Genomic DNA, 14,404 nt, shown 5'->3' with positions numbered 1-14,404 from the left:
TGGTCCCCCCTTGGTAGCCACTCGATCACTGGCATCCTTTGGTTAGGTTAGGTTAGGTTAGGTTAGGTAGCCACAAACACTGGCATCCTTTGGTCCACCGTTAGTAGCCACAGAAACACTGGCATCCTTTGGTCCCCCCTTGGTAGCCACACAATCACTGGTATCCTTTGGTCCCCCCTTGGTAGCCACAGAAACACTAGCATCCTTTGGTCCCCCCTTGGTAGCCACACAATCACTGGTATCCCCCTTGGTAGCCACACAAACACTGGCATCCTTTGGTGTGGGGAGTGTGTTCCAGAGATACACGAACTGAGTAAAGTATATAATATATCTGGCTTCACAAGTGCTGTGTCTCATGAGGAACAAAAAATATTTAAGTTGTGTCTTCTTGTATGTGCCATGGTGACCAAGACTGACACGTGTTCTTGTCCTCCAAATACAACCAATCGAACGAACAACAAATGCCAACACATACCAACACTACATCAGCGGCAGTCGTTATCTTTAATGAATTAAAAATGAGATAACTTTGTGAGTGTCAGTTAATTAAAACTTCTGATACTGTCTCTGAAGAAACAAATTAAATATCTCCACTACCTAGCTGTCTCCATCAAGCCTCTCCTTAACTCTTTCCACCACCGCTTCCTCCGTATCACCCCTCAACACAACACTGTTCCTCCCCTTCCTCCCTTTCCTCCCCCGCCACCTCGCAAATCCTTCCCCGTTTGCCTTCCCCTCGCCTCCCACTCCTTCTAAGCCTCACTCACATTTTCAATTTACGTGAGCCATTGAGTCAACACTTGCTGTATACCTGGTGATAATTGTAACAAACCCAGGCACGCGCGCGGCTCGGCAAACCTCATTACTCGTGGAGGAGAGATGTGCGGCGCCTGCTGAGTGAGGGAAGGGCAAAGGGGAGTGAGGGATTGTGAGGTACTGCTTTGTGTAACGTGTAAGGTTAACTAGTAACCACACACACACACACACATATGCTCCACACGAATGCATATTATGGAGCATTTTTTGTTGTTTTTGTGCTTTGTGAGGATTTATTTTCTTTACTTTTCTATTGTTTTTTTATATATATTTACTCACTTTGCTTTTATTTATCTATCTCTGTTGTTATTTGATTGATTTCTTTTTTTTTGTCTATTTGTTGATCTTATTTATTTATCAACTTCTCTATTTGTTTTTATCTTTTTTTTTTTTTTTTTTTTTTGCATGCATGTTACAGTCAATACTACATCTCTCACTGTAGATTGAATAGTGAAGCTTATCACAAACAGCCTTTCAAGGACCAACATTTCTGCTGCTGCTGCTGTTACTGCTTGTTGATCCCTTTTTATCGTCGCCATCCATCACAGCTATACCATCGAATATAACTAATAGATAAACTTTCAATTACTTTCAGCAAACAAACGTATACAAAGAAAAAATAAACATTACTTGATTTTCATTGCTCAGTTTTCATCAGAGTCCCGCTATAGTAAGCAATATTGAGCACCTTTACTTGAATCCGCTCATGTGTCGTGTTCCTGCACACTTGTAAACTCCCGAAGCAGTTGTTGGTTGGCATGACACTCGGACCTGTATTCAGAAACGCTTTGCTTTCTTACCATCACTTTTTTCAAGGCTACAGAAAGGATGAGGAGCGTTCTCAAGACTGGTTCTCCTTCCGATAATGTAGAAATCTCGTTTGTCTGTCGCTGGAATAGTAAAAAAACATCCTTAGAAACCTGTGTAACTTCAACTAGAGCCTTTGAAGTGTAGTGGAGGTGCGGTGTAGAATTGTTTAGTGAAGACTCGTAGTTAGTGATGAATCGTAACTCCGTGAATGTGGCTCGTAAACCTTCCCCCTATCTCTGTGTTGTGTGTTGTACGGTGGCCAGTGAGTGATGCATAGTCAGGTGTTGAACTGAATAGGAGGTGCGACTGTCACTGTTTGAATTATGAAGTCGACTAATATTCTACACTCTCTCCTTTTACACTCACTCACTCACTCACTCACTCACTCACTCTCACACTGTATCTAGTTTCCTTTTGTCCTTCCAGAATTACAAAGTCAGTTTACCTACATTCATTTAAACTCTATTTCGTTTGCATTACCCTCACAATACTCAAAACTATGAACTAGAGCGACCTTTTACCACGAACTTCCACTGTTTTCTTTACTTTACTCGCATTCTCAGTCTTAAATCATATCAACTTCTTAGTCTTCGTACATATGATTGATTTGAGGCAGATCAGAGGGACTTGATATCGAAGAGTTGGCCGCAGAGAACAGTGGACGTGAGTGTGGTACGTTCCTCAACCACTGACCGTGACTAGACATGCTTCATATCTCTGAGAATCTGGCATATGCTCGTAAACACCCCTTTATGTGTTGTGCTGTAGTGAGCGGACTGTTGTTGCATGGTGAGGGGCCGAAATAAGTACGAGTGTGGCAATGTTTGGGCAAGTGTTTAGGGAATGGTAAGTGCAGCGTTTCGTAATACTTTTTATTCAGTAACGAGAGAACTTGTGTGACTGAGATTATTAAGCGGGAAGTGATCGTGTAGCATTTCACGGTAACATATTTTTTAGTTAGGGAACTGAACAGAAATCCTATAAGTATTCATTTGGTTTTACAGTGTAGTTCATCTAACATCCTAGGAAATTGAAAGATACGAGTCCTTCAAAGCTTTGACGTTTGACATTTTCCTCGGAATTAAATAGAAATCCTTTGTTATAACTAAAATATTAAAAAAAAACTATATGTCTCTCCTCACTCGGTACATGCACTGAATATAGTTTCATTATTCGACTCTCAAATGCGTCAGGGGAGAGGAGAGGAGATGAGGGGAGAGAAAGGGAGATGGGTGTGAGGGATTGTGAGAGGGGAGGAGTGACGCTGCGTGAAGGGCGTGGGAAGGGAGAGGAAAGGTTAGAGAAGCCACTTATTCCAGCCGCTGACTGACACTCGCGGCACCACACAGGCCGCTCAAAGAAGGTAAGAGCGGCGGTTCGGACTCGGGGCTTCACTCGCTGCTTCTCACTCAGGAAAGGTTTGCTGCAAAATATTTCGTTCCTGACATCAAAAGGTCAGTCAGGGTGCGGGGAAAGGGACGGAATTAGTGCAGAGGGGAGAGTGTGTACGTAACCACCACGTTTCCGCTTAACTTCACCACTACTCTGGTGTCTTGATAAAATGAACTGGAATTAAAGACAATTAAATTTTCTGAACCCGGCAGGGACGCAGTAAACCGCTGCCAGGCGTACTTGACTTGTGTATTGCTTTTAAGTTCCTGTTGCAATACGCGTGGGAGGAGTTTGCTTTGACGGATGCAGCCTTTGCTAAAACACCACCGGGGGAAGGGATCGCGTGACCTCAGACAGAGGAAAGTAAGCCAGGCGTGTACTCTGTAACGTTGTGTTGTTATATCGCTTTCAATATATTTCGTTGGCTTAAACTGAAATATTTTAAAGTGTCGTTTAAACCTTTAACGTTTCATTCTGCAAAATAGCTTTACACTGGCAGCATTTCCTTCAATGTGACAAGACCTCTCTAGAAGAATTCGTCCAAATACCAGTGCAGTGCAGTGCAGTGAGGGTGATAACACAGAGCATATCATATTTCCTCTCTCCAGGATCCCTCGCCTCACATAAAGATTAGACACAGTACTGGTTGCAATGACAGTGATTTGACGGATGAGGAACAAAGGTGTCTGGCAACGGAGGAAGAGGAGGAGGAGGAGCCAGAACAGGAGCAGGAGCAGGAGCAGAAGTAGAAGCAGAAGCAGGAGCAGAAGCAGAAGCAGAAGCAAGAGGGGATGATGAGAGGAGACTAGACTCGATAATGGTTCCGCAGATGTGAGTGTGCAGCCATTAGCAGTACTGTGTCCAAGGGTGCAGGCTCGGCAGGGCCAAGAAGGGTGATTTTGGACATGACCCAGTTTCACGAGGACCTGGGGTTTGTGACTTTGTGGACGTGATGGTAGTGTTCTGCTCTCGCAGTGTTGACAAGGGTATCTGAACAACAAATTTACCTTCACATGTACGGAACATCAGGAAACATTATATAGATCATTTTTATAAATAGTGATTTGCGCTGTCATTATGTTGACAGTTGATATTGAGGAAGGAAAGTATCTACAAGGAGTTCTAGATCTCAGCAAGTATCGAGGGAACCCGCAAATAATAAAGTGTTGTTTGTGGAAGAAAACTTTCCCTGTGTAATATCATTTCAGTTTTCGACTTTCCTCAAACAGTGTGTGCTGGTGACGTACGAGTACCAATGTTGAGCTGATGGTGCAGGCATTGGTGGTGGTGACGGAGTGGTGTTGCTGGCACAGCGGAGCCTCCAGCTGCTGGTCGTTACCCTTGACACAAAGGCACAGGGAAGGGCGGCGGGGAGCGAGGATACGCAGATCACTTTAAAGGCAGCGATGTGCGGGCAGCGGCTGGTGGACTCTGGGCCTGTGAGCTGACACGCGGCGACAGCTCGGTGCTTCTTTCATCAGTTATTAATAAAGCACTGAGAATAACGAGTCCATATTAATGCCTACATCGGAATAGAGCTGATACGAGAGCAATATTAGATTAACTACCTGTGTGATGCTGTTATTCAAAAGGCTGTGCGCATCAACGTTAATCACATTACCGGTGACGCTACTTGTTTTGCCGGCGGGCGTCACTCCCTGCACCTGGAAATGTTGACGCGCTGGCCAGCCGCTGAGGGTGTCACGGCAGGCACAGGTGTGATGCAGGGGAGCCGCAAGGTGATGTTGCTGCTGCCCTTGTTTGGTCCTGCCGCCTCTTGGGAACACGTGCACTGCTACCCAACATTCCCTTTCTCCTTTACCCTCTGCCTCCTCCTCCTCCTCCTCCTCCTCCTCCTCCTCCTCCTCCTCCTCCTCCTCCTCCTCCTCCTCCTCCTCCTCCTCTTTCTCCTTCCTTCCCCCCCTCCCTCCCTCCCGTGCAGTGACATGAATGGATAAACACACACACATCGCAGGACTGTTCACACGCTGCCTCGCAAACCCCCTGAAACACTATTAACTTCAGGATCCTCAACGCAGAATGTTGCTAAGGCACGTGAGCGCACTCACACACACACACACACACACACACACACACACACACACACACACACACACACACACACACACACACACACGTGCAAACAAACACACACACACGTACCGAGAGTAGGTTACATTAAATCAAGCCATCTGCGCACGCCTTATGACACACACACACACACACACACACACACACACACACACACACACGGCATGCATTTTAACACTGCATCGCACGCACCATGAAAACGTGATCCAATTCGAATTCGTAAAATGTTGTGTAAATCGCATATTATCAAATTAAGCAATATACATTTGAAAAAAAAATAAATAATGTGTCCTGCGTAGCGATTTGAGCCGAAGCACGAATTAATGAGAACCCAATTAACGGGGCTTTAGTGTATAGAAATTTTAATTGGTTCTGTGGACGTCAACTAGGGACCCAAGAGATAAAGAGGCTGAGGACTGATGGATGTATTGGCTCAGAGTAGCGAGCACATTAACACCCGTCTCTCTCTCTTCTAGTACAGGCAGTTTCCAGACACCCCCCTCTGCATTGTACTGCCTCGTTGCCCTGAGTGGTGGTGGTCTGTGTGACTGTAGTAGTAGTAGTAGTAGTAGTAGTAGTAGTTGTTGTTGTACTATTAGTGGTAGTAGTAGTAGTAATTGTAGTAATAGTAATAGTAGTGATAGTAGTAGTAGTAATAGTAGTAGTAGTGGTAGTAATAGTAGTAGTAGTAGCAGTAGTAGTAGTAGTAGAAACAATGATAGTATACATACATGAATACTTCCTTCACGTACTGTACCATCACAATCAGTAACAACTCTGCAACGCTGTCATATTTTCTCTTCTGCCCACCACAACCACGACCACCACAGAACAACAAGGAAACATATTTTACACCCAACACCCGCACTTCTCTCACTGGTAGCCTCCACACAGACGCCCTTAGCACAGCCACCTCTCTCCGCAGCGTATCTCACCTTGCTGCTGCCACGAGGTTCAGAGACGTCTCCATCACTTTGCTTTACTCCTGGCTGCCCGTCACACACGCACTGTGATGAGCAAGACAGCCTCCTGGAAAGCTTAACAGACCGCATCACACTGCCACACCTCACGCCCACCACCGCTGCTTGAGGTGCTAACAGGTCTTAACACAATATCACAGTAGTCGCAGCTTTGACACGGCCCTTCTGGTAATGTTCCATGATTCCACGAAGAGAAGCGTCACCTGGAGCAGCCAAGTGTCCGTGACTGACAGGCGCAACCATTGTGAGATAAAGAGACAGACGCTCCACCGCTGGCTGACCTTTGCAAACGAGTGGAAATAGGACGTGTTGACTTACAGTGTTGCTTGATAAACAACAACAGGAACAGCAGCAGGAACGACACCAAGAACAACAACAACAACAGCAGCAACTACTATAACTATAACAAGTAACAAGTGTTGACTTACTGTGTTGCTTGATAAACAACAATAGCAACTACAACAATAAAAACAACAACAACAACTACTACTACTACTACTACTACTACTACTACTACTACTACTACTACTACTAGTACTGCTGCTGCTGCTGCTGCTGTTGCTACTACTGCTACTGCTACTGCTACTGCTATTACTAATACTAATACTACTATCATCATTATCATCATTATCATCATCATCATCCTTTACTACCACCACCACCACCACCATTCTCACCATCCTTAGAATCACAAACATTCACACATACATAAGCACAAGTTGTTGATATTAGTGTTGCAGTGGAAATACTAGTAGTAGTAGTAGTAGTAGTAGTAGTAGTAGTAGTAGTATTTTTCTATATAGTACCAGAAATAGTAGTAGAGGTGGTAGTCGCAGCATCAGTAGTAGCAGTAGCAGTTAGTAGTATCATCATTGTCATTATCACCCAGATTACCACCATTATTATCCTCACCACCACCACCACCACCACCACCACACCATTACAATCACAAACATTCACACATACATAGGCACAAGATCTGACTTCGCCTCTCTCCCTGCCGTGGCCACGAGGCGCTGCGATGGGCGGGAAGGTAATCACGGACCCTGACTCCTGACATATTCTGGAGGGCTTTGTGAGGGCGGGAGTCATTTGATGCTTAATTATCCTGGGGCGGGAGAGAGAGGATAGGATAGGTAAGTGGGATGGGCGAGCTGAACTGTGGATGTGCTCTTGTTCTTAAGTCTTAATTCAGAAACGCATTGTTCTCCCACCACGACCATTTTCCAAGGCCACAGAGATGATTAGCGAAGTTTTCAAGAGTGTTTCTCCTTTTATTAATGTAGAAATCTAGTCACTCTGCCTTTAGAAACGTAAAAAACACCTTAACATTCGCTTTGTTCTATCACCACGACCATTTTCCAAGGCCACAGAGATGATTAGCGGAGTTATCAAGAGTGTTTCTCCTTTTATTAATGTACGAATCTAGTCACTCTGCCTTTAGAAACGTAAAAAACACCTTAACATTCGCTTTGTTCTATCACCACGACCATTTTCCAAGGCCACAGAGATGATTAGCGGAGTTTTCAAGAGTGTTTCTCCTATTATTAATGTAGAAATCTAGTAACTCTGCCTTTAGAAACGTAAAAACACCTTAATATTTTCAGTACTGGGACGCATTTTTTACCACGAGTTTGGGTACGATGAGACGATTTCATTGACATTAGAAAGGGTCAGTGGAGGTCAGAAGATTAATGGCCAGAGTCTTCACCATTTTAATCCCCCACATAAGTTTCTGAAGGTGTATAAAATCACCAAATAATAAGCAGAATGAATGAATATGAAAACGCGTCATGGTACTGAAGGGGTTAAAAAAAAAAAAAAAACGAAGGGGGAGCGCAGAATTGTTTAAGAATACAAGCCTTATTATTTGTAGGAATATTGCTCGTTGTGTGTGTGTGTGTGTGTGTGTGTGTGTGTGTGTGTGTGTGTGTGTGTGTGTGGGGTGTAGGATGGAGCACTACTCATGGCAGGCTGCGGCTCAGTGACTCGGAATGAAATAGAGCAGCCCTCCTTCACGCCCAGGAAGTATTGGCCCCGGGCGGTATTTACTGCCCTCGTGTTGACGATAATTGTCGATGATTAAGTTCCGGGAGAATTATAGCGGCTCGAGGCCCTTCTCTTTGTTTTCACTGATTTCTTTCTTAATTGCGTGTTTTGTTGATTCGTTTCCTTCTTCCTCTTCTTCTTCTTGTGTCTTCTTTTTGTGTCTTCTTTCTTATTATTGCTATTATTATTTTTATCATTGTTGTTGTTGTTGCTGTTGTTGTTACTATTATTATTATTATTATTATTATTATTATTATTATTATTATTATTATTATTATTATTATTATTATTATTATTATTATTATTATTATTATTTATTATTATTATTATTATTATTATTATTATTATTATTATTATTATTATTCTCTTTCTTCTTCTTCTTCTTCTTCTTCTTCTTCTTCTTCTTCTTCTTCTTCTTCTTCTTCTTCTTCTTCTTCTTCTTCTTCTTCTTCTTCTTCTTCTTCTTCTTCTTCTTCTTCTTCTTCTTCTTCTTCTTCTTCTTCTTCTTCTTCTTCTTCTTCTTCTTCTTCTTCTTCTTCTTCTTCTTCTTCTTCTTCTTCTTCTTCTTCTTCTTCTTCTTCTTCTTCTTCTTCTTCTTCTTCTTCTTCTTCTTCTTCTTCTTCTTCTTCTTCTTCTTCTTCTTCTTCTTCTTCTTCTTCTTCTTCTTCTTCTTCTTCTTCTTCTTCTTCTTCTTCTTCTTCTTCTTCTTCTTCTTCTTCTTCTTCTTCTTCTTCTTCTTCTTCTTCTTCTTCTTCTTCTTCTTCTTCTTCTTCTTCTTCTTCTTCTTCTTCTTCTTCTTCTTCTTCTTCTTCTTCTTCTTCTTCTTCTTCTTCTTCTTCTTCTTCTTCTTCTTCTTCTTCTTCTTCTTCTTCTTCTTCTTCTTCTTCTTCTTCTTCTTCTTCTTCTTCTTCTTCTTCTTCTTCTTCTTCTTCTTCTTCTTCTTCTCCTTAACGTCACCCAGTCTATATATCGGAACAGTAATTGCAAATATACGTGTTGACATAACGATGATAACAGCCATAGTTGTTATTTTTTTTATGGAATAGGGGGAAGCTGGCAAAGCCAGGAAAAAATACAAAGAAAAGGTCCACTTGATTGCCAGTTCCCTAAAAGATTTAAGAGAGTTAGGCAAAATTCTGGAAGACTTAGGAAGATGGAAATACAGAAGCAGGCAGGGAGTTCCAGAGTTTACCCTATCAGTAATGGTAACAACAACAATAACAATAGCAACGGTAGTATTGTTTCTTGACTTGCCTTCACACACAATCTGACTCGCCTTATGATAGCTTGCAGGCGTCCGTGAAGGAGACGGAGAGAGGATATACAATTAGACAACACAATCAGGTGCCTTCTTGTTATGTGAGAGGTGTTGCGTGCCGTGTCTCCAGAGTTGGCAGTCTTAACCCCATCAATACTGGGACACATTGTTACTTCGAGATTTGTGTACGATTAAGACCATTTTATTGACACAAGAAAGAGTCTATAAATGTCAGAAGATTAATGGCCACAGTCTTCACTATTTCAATCACCCACATAAGTTTCTGAGGCTGTATAAAATCACCAAATAGTAAGCGGGATGAATATGGAAACGCGTCAGGGTACTGAAGGGGTTAATACTCTCCCAAGGTTCAGCGGAGAGGCTATTTAATGAAAGAATAGTGGAGCAGCAAAAGAAGAAGAAAAAGAATGAATTATTACAAAATACATAACAGCACTACTTCTATGTAATAATAATCAGCATAACCAACTGCCGTGTGTTCCGGTACGAAGTTTGCACGCTTGACAGGCGCCACAGACACTCGCGGGGCGCCTCAAGGCTGGCGGGGAGCTGATTACAACCGCAGGAACGCGAGACGGTACAAGTAGAGACAGATCGCTGGGTCCTCAGGCAGCGGCAGTGCATGTTCCGCAGCTTATCACTCTAACATTATGAGCCAGTGTGATCATTACGCACATCATCAAGCGATTAGCACACCGTCTGTCTCACCTATGTCTTGCTGGAATGTGTTGAGTTCCCTGGCCAAGATGCGTTTACTCTAGTTATAAATCGATTCTTGGAGTGATATTTTTTGTCTCTTTTTATTCCTCTCTAATTTCCTGTCTCACCTACGTCTTGTTGAAATGTGTTGAGTTTCCTGGCCAAGATGCGTTTACTCTAGTTATAAATCGATTCTTTGAGTGATATTTTTGTGTCTTTCTTTTTCTTTCCTTTCTAATTTCTTGTCTCACCTACGTCTTGCTGGAATGTGTTGAGTTTCCTGGCCAAGATGCGTCTATACTCTATAAATCGATTCTTTGAGTAATTTTCTTTTTTCCTTTCTTTCTTCTCTATTTATAAAGTTACGAGTTTTCTTGATGTTATTATTAGTTTTTCAGCACATCAAACAGCAGGGTAAGTATATTTCCAAGAGCAAATTTCATCCAATACAGACAGACAGCTTCACTTTGTTCTCCCTCTAATACGCAGTGAAGAAGGTTTTCCTAGTATTTACTAAACTTAGCGTAATGTCTGGTGTGGATCAAACAACCCTACAATTCTTTTCCTAGAAGCTTTCTCAGCACAAGTTAACAGCTATTACTTTTTTTATAGCTTATTTTTCTATTACAGAAGTTAAAGTTTTCCTAATACTACTGTTTATGTATTGTCTTTTAAAAGAACAAAGAACCCAGCAATTTTTTTCTTTAACAAGACATTATATTAATTATAATTTCACTTTCGTTTATTTTTGTAGTATAATTATCGTTCTTATTAACCTGTTCAATACTGGGACATATTTTTACCTTGAGATTTGCGTTCGATTAAACCATTTTGTTGACATTAGGAATGGTGTATGGAGGTCAGAAGATTAATGGCCATAGTAAGTTTCTGAAGCTGTATAAAATCACCAAATAGTAAGTAAAATGAATAAGGAAACGCGTCATGGCACTCAAAGCGTTAACACTGTAGTTAATGTAGTACTGCAGTGAAACCCAACAACATGTCAGTAAAATAGAAATGCGTTGCTACTTGAAACCCTTCATAGATTCACGTTACTTTAAGTTTGTTCATGGAAGAAACGTGACACTTTCGTAACCTTATCCTGCATCGTATTATGACCTCAGTGTTGTGGCGCTGTGACTCAAAACATGAAAGGAAATACACTAATAAGAACGTTTTCTAAGACTTCAATATTCCCGTAAGAATGACTGATGATGACTTGGCTTTCTTATAGTCAACAATTGAGCGTGGATTGGAATGCTCTGATCACAATCTCAAATACCTTGACGTCTTATTTAACTTGTTATGTGAGGTGGCATAGTAGCTAAGGTAGTGAGCGTTGTATCGGGCAGACGTTCATGCGTAGGTTCCAATCCCACCAGGTGCCGGCTTGAAATTTTGTCATTTGTCGAGTGGTTTGAAGTTACCCACATGTCACCATGATACCCAGGTTCTAGGTGGAGGTGTAATTGCTTTACACCAAAGATGCCCTTGGGTGTAATATGGGCCGTAATTTGGCTACCATTATAAATAGAATTGCCTGCGCCGCTAGTGGGTGGAAGCTGGACAGCGCTTCCCATACTCTTCAATTATACCTACAGGCGCTATAGGCCACAACATAAAAAATATAAATAAATAAAGTTCTGGTGGAAGTTACTGAGGTTTTCCAATGGTGTTTTCATGATTCTATTGTGATTGTTTAGATATGATTCTATATCACCAATGGGAAAAGGATCCTTGTGTCCTTTATATAGAATCCTTGAAAGCTCCTAACTATTGCAGAATATCTAGAAAAAGAGGCGCTGATGGATCTTACCTTGCCAATCTTATATTTATCTTGCTACCAACCTTTACTCATTGTTACTCCGTGTGTGTGTATGTGTGTGGGATGGACAGGTGGATGGGTGTAGTGTGTGTAAATTGTTCCAGCGATGTTGGTAAAGATTATCTAATTATTATGTGCGAATATGAAATCACCGTGTCTTATACTTTCTTATTCAGTCTTAACCTCTTCAGTACTGGAACACAATTTCACCTTAAGATTTGTGTACGATTAGACCATTTTATTGACATTAGGAAGGGTCTTTGAGAGTCAGAAGACTAAAGGTCACAGTCTTCACCATTATACTCTTCCAAGTAAGTTTCTGAAGTTGTATAAAATCACCAAATAGTAAGCAGGATGAATATGAAAACGCGTCATGGTACTGAAGGGGTGAATACAGCGAAGAAATACAACACTGGTGAAGAAACAAACAGCTGTAATCCTGAGAGTGTACGCATGAAATCTCTCAAACATGTTTCCATCAGAGAGTTTTCAATGTTGATGCCTCTTGTCTGGGTGAAGGTGCAGGTGTGCTGAGTGAAAGATTGGATTATTTACGTGTTGGCTGCGAGGAGACTTGAGATCTTACTGACGTTGTTTTCTCACACCTAAGTAACATGGTCAGGAAACTCAAGTCTCGTCAGTTGTTTTCACATATTTTGATAACTTGGTCCATGTGGCGAGAGTAGTGAAATTTTATTAATCCCCTCAATACTGGGGCACATTTTTACCTTGAGATTTGTGTATGATTAGACCATTTTAAGTACATTAGGAAAACTCTATGGATGTCAGAAGATTAACAGCCGCACCCTTCACTATTTTGATCCCCTACATGAGTTTCTGGAGCTGTATAAAATCACCTGATAGTAAGCAGAATGAATATGGAAACACGTCATGATACTGAAGTGGTTAAGGCAGTTTTCACGTATATTGAGTGAGGTGGTTTCTCCAGGAAGTCCCCCACACGGTTGAAATGGCCTCTATTGCCTTGGATTATACAGATTCGCTCCCCGCAAGTATGTCAATGAGGATGTACGAAGACAAAGAACAGGCTCCCATGACGCGGGTGTTTCCTGGCTTATATTTACCTGCAGTGACCACAAGAACACCAAGATTACGAGGAAGATTGTGGACTTTGGTAATACCGTAAGTACGTTGTCTGTATCATGAAGGAAGGAACGTGCATGCCGCCAAGTGTCCACGTCTCAGAATTGAATCAGTGTAAAGTATAGATCTGATACACCGCTGGAGATAGGATTGCAAGGTGATATTTGCTGTACTCGAGGTGAAAAAAAATATCTGTGTCCACGTCCCAGTGTAAAGTATGGTTCTGACACACCGCTGGAGATAGGAAGGTAGAGAGGTAGACTGCAAGGCGACATTGGCTGTACTTGAAGTGAAAAAAAAATCCGTGAGTGTCCATGTGGCGAAGTGTTGTCTCTGGTTCCGTCACCTGCAAAGCTCATGACCTCCGCTAGTTCCTCCTAATTAATGCAGTTACGTGTGTCTTCAATTTGCCGTGCTCTTCAAATCTTATTATCACAACTGTTTTCAAGCACCACATAAATGATTCTCAAGCGTGTTTTCCTCTGACTGATGATGCAGAACACGTTGAAGTATCACTAGAATCACATAAACTATCCTTGAAAACTAAGACAATAAGCTGAAACGTAACAAAAAATTATATCTAAGACAGCTTGACGTCAGGACTCCACCGTAAAGCTTTTGAGGAACTGAGCCGAGGGAGAGAGGGTGGGGTGGTAGGTGGAAGGTCGGTTGAGTCAGTGGATTAGTGGAAAAGTGCTGCGTGAAGGCTTCCTTAGAGGGCCTTGGGAGAACGAGTGGCGTCCGGGAAGGAAGGTTTTCTAAGGGAGATGACGAAATGACTAGCCTTCCACTGTATCTCGCTCTAGTGATGGTGGTGGTAGTGGTGGTAGCAGTGGCGGTGTGAGAAAATGTAAGGCCTTCACTATTACTTTTTCCACGGCGCGCATTGCAGTGAAATTCAAAGGAAGGGTGAAAAAAATAACGTCAGCTTCAATTAGCAACGACAGAATTAGAACGTCATTTACGCTTGATTTAATTTGTAGTTGATGACAGACCGGAGGATGAAATTGAAAGGACACAGTAGTATGTACGAGATGTTCTTTTTCTTTATTTTATTTTTCACTTCACACACACACACACACACACACACACACACACACACACACACACACACACACACACACACACACACACACACACACTAGTCTACCTCTGTGTATCTTTCCTCTCTGTCTCTCCTCTTTTGGTTTGTTTTTCTCTTTGTCACTTTCCTCTCATTTTTTTTCCCTTGCTCTCTTTTTATCTATTGTAATCTGTTTGTCAATCTGTCTGTGTATCTCTCCTTTCCCACCCCCAGTCTCTCTCTCTCTCTCTCTCTCTCTCTCTCTCTCTCTCTCTCTCTCTCTCTCTCTCTCTCTC

General features: G+C 42.1%; 1 long non-coding RNA gene across 2 annotated transcripts; it reads left to right on the top strand.

Annotated features, from left to right (window-relative positions):
• Positions 1 to 3,084: 3,084 nt before the first annotated feature.
• On the top strand, positions 3,085 to 4,505 carry LOC123504565. 2 transcript variants are annotated; one of them, XR_006674873.1, is made up of 4 exons: positions 3,085 to 3,131; positions 3,231 to 3,381; positions 3,627 to 3,911; positions 4,248 to 4,505. It is a non-coding gene; the product is annotated as an uncharacterized LOC123504565 (long non-coding RNA). The 2 variants fall into 2 exon arrangements; XR_006674872.1 differs by lacking the exon at positions 3,085 to 3,131 and having other exon boundaries at positions 3,139 to 3,381; positions 3,627 to 3,849.
• The last annotated feature ends 9,899 nt before the right edge of the window (positions 4,506 to 14,404 follow it).

This window comes from Portunus trituberculatus, chromosome 16 (assembly GCF_017591435.1).
Source record: "Portunus trituberculatus isolate SZX2019 chromosome 16, ASM1759143v1, whole genome shotgun sequence".
Taxonomy (NCBI): domain Eukaryota; kingdom Metazoa; phylum Arthropoda; class Malacostraca; order Decapoda; family Portunidae; genus Portunus; species Portunus trituberculatus.
Note: the sequence above shows the minus strand (reverse complement) of the source record. Positions and strands in the feature narration are given on the sequence as shown.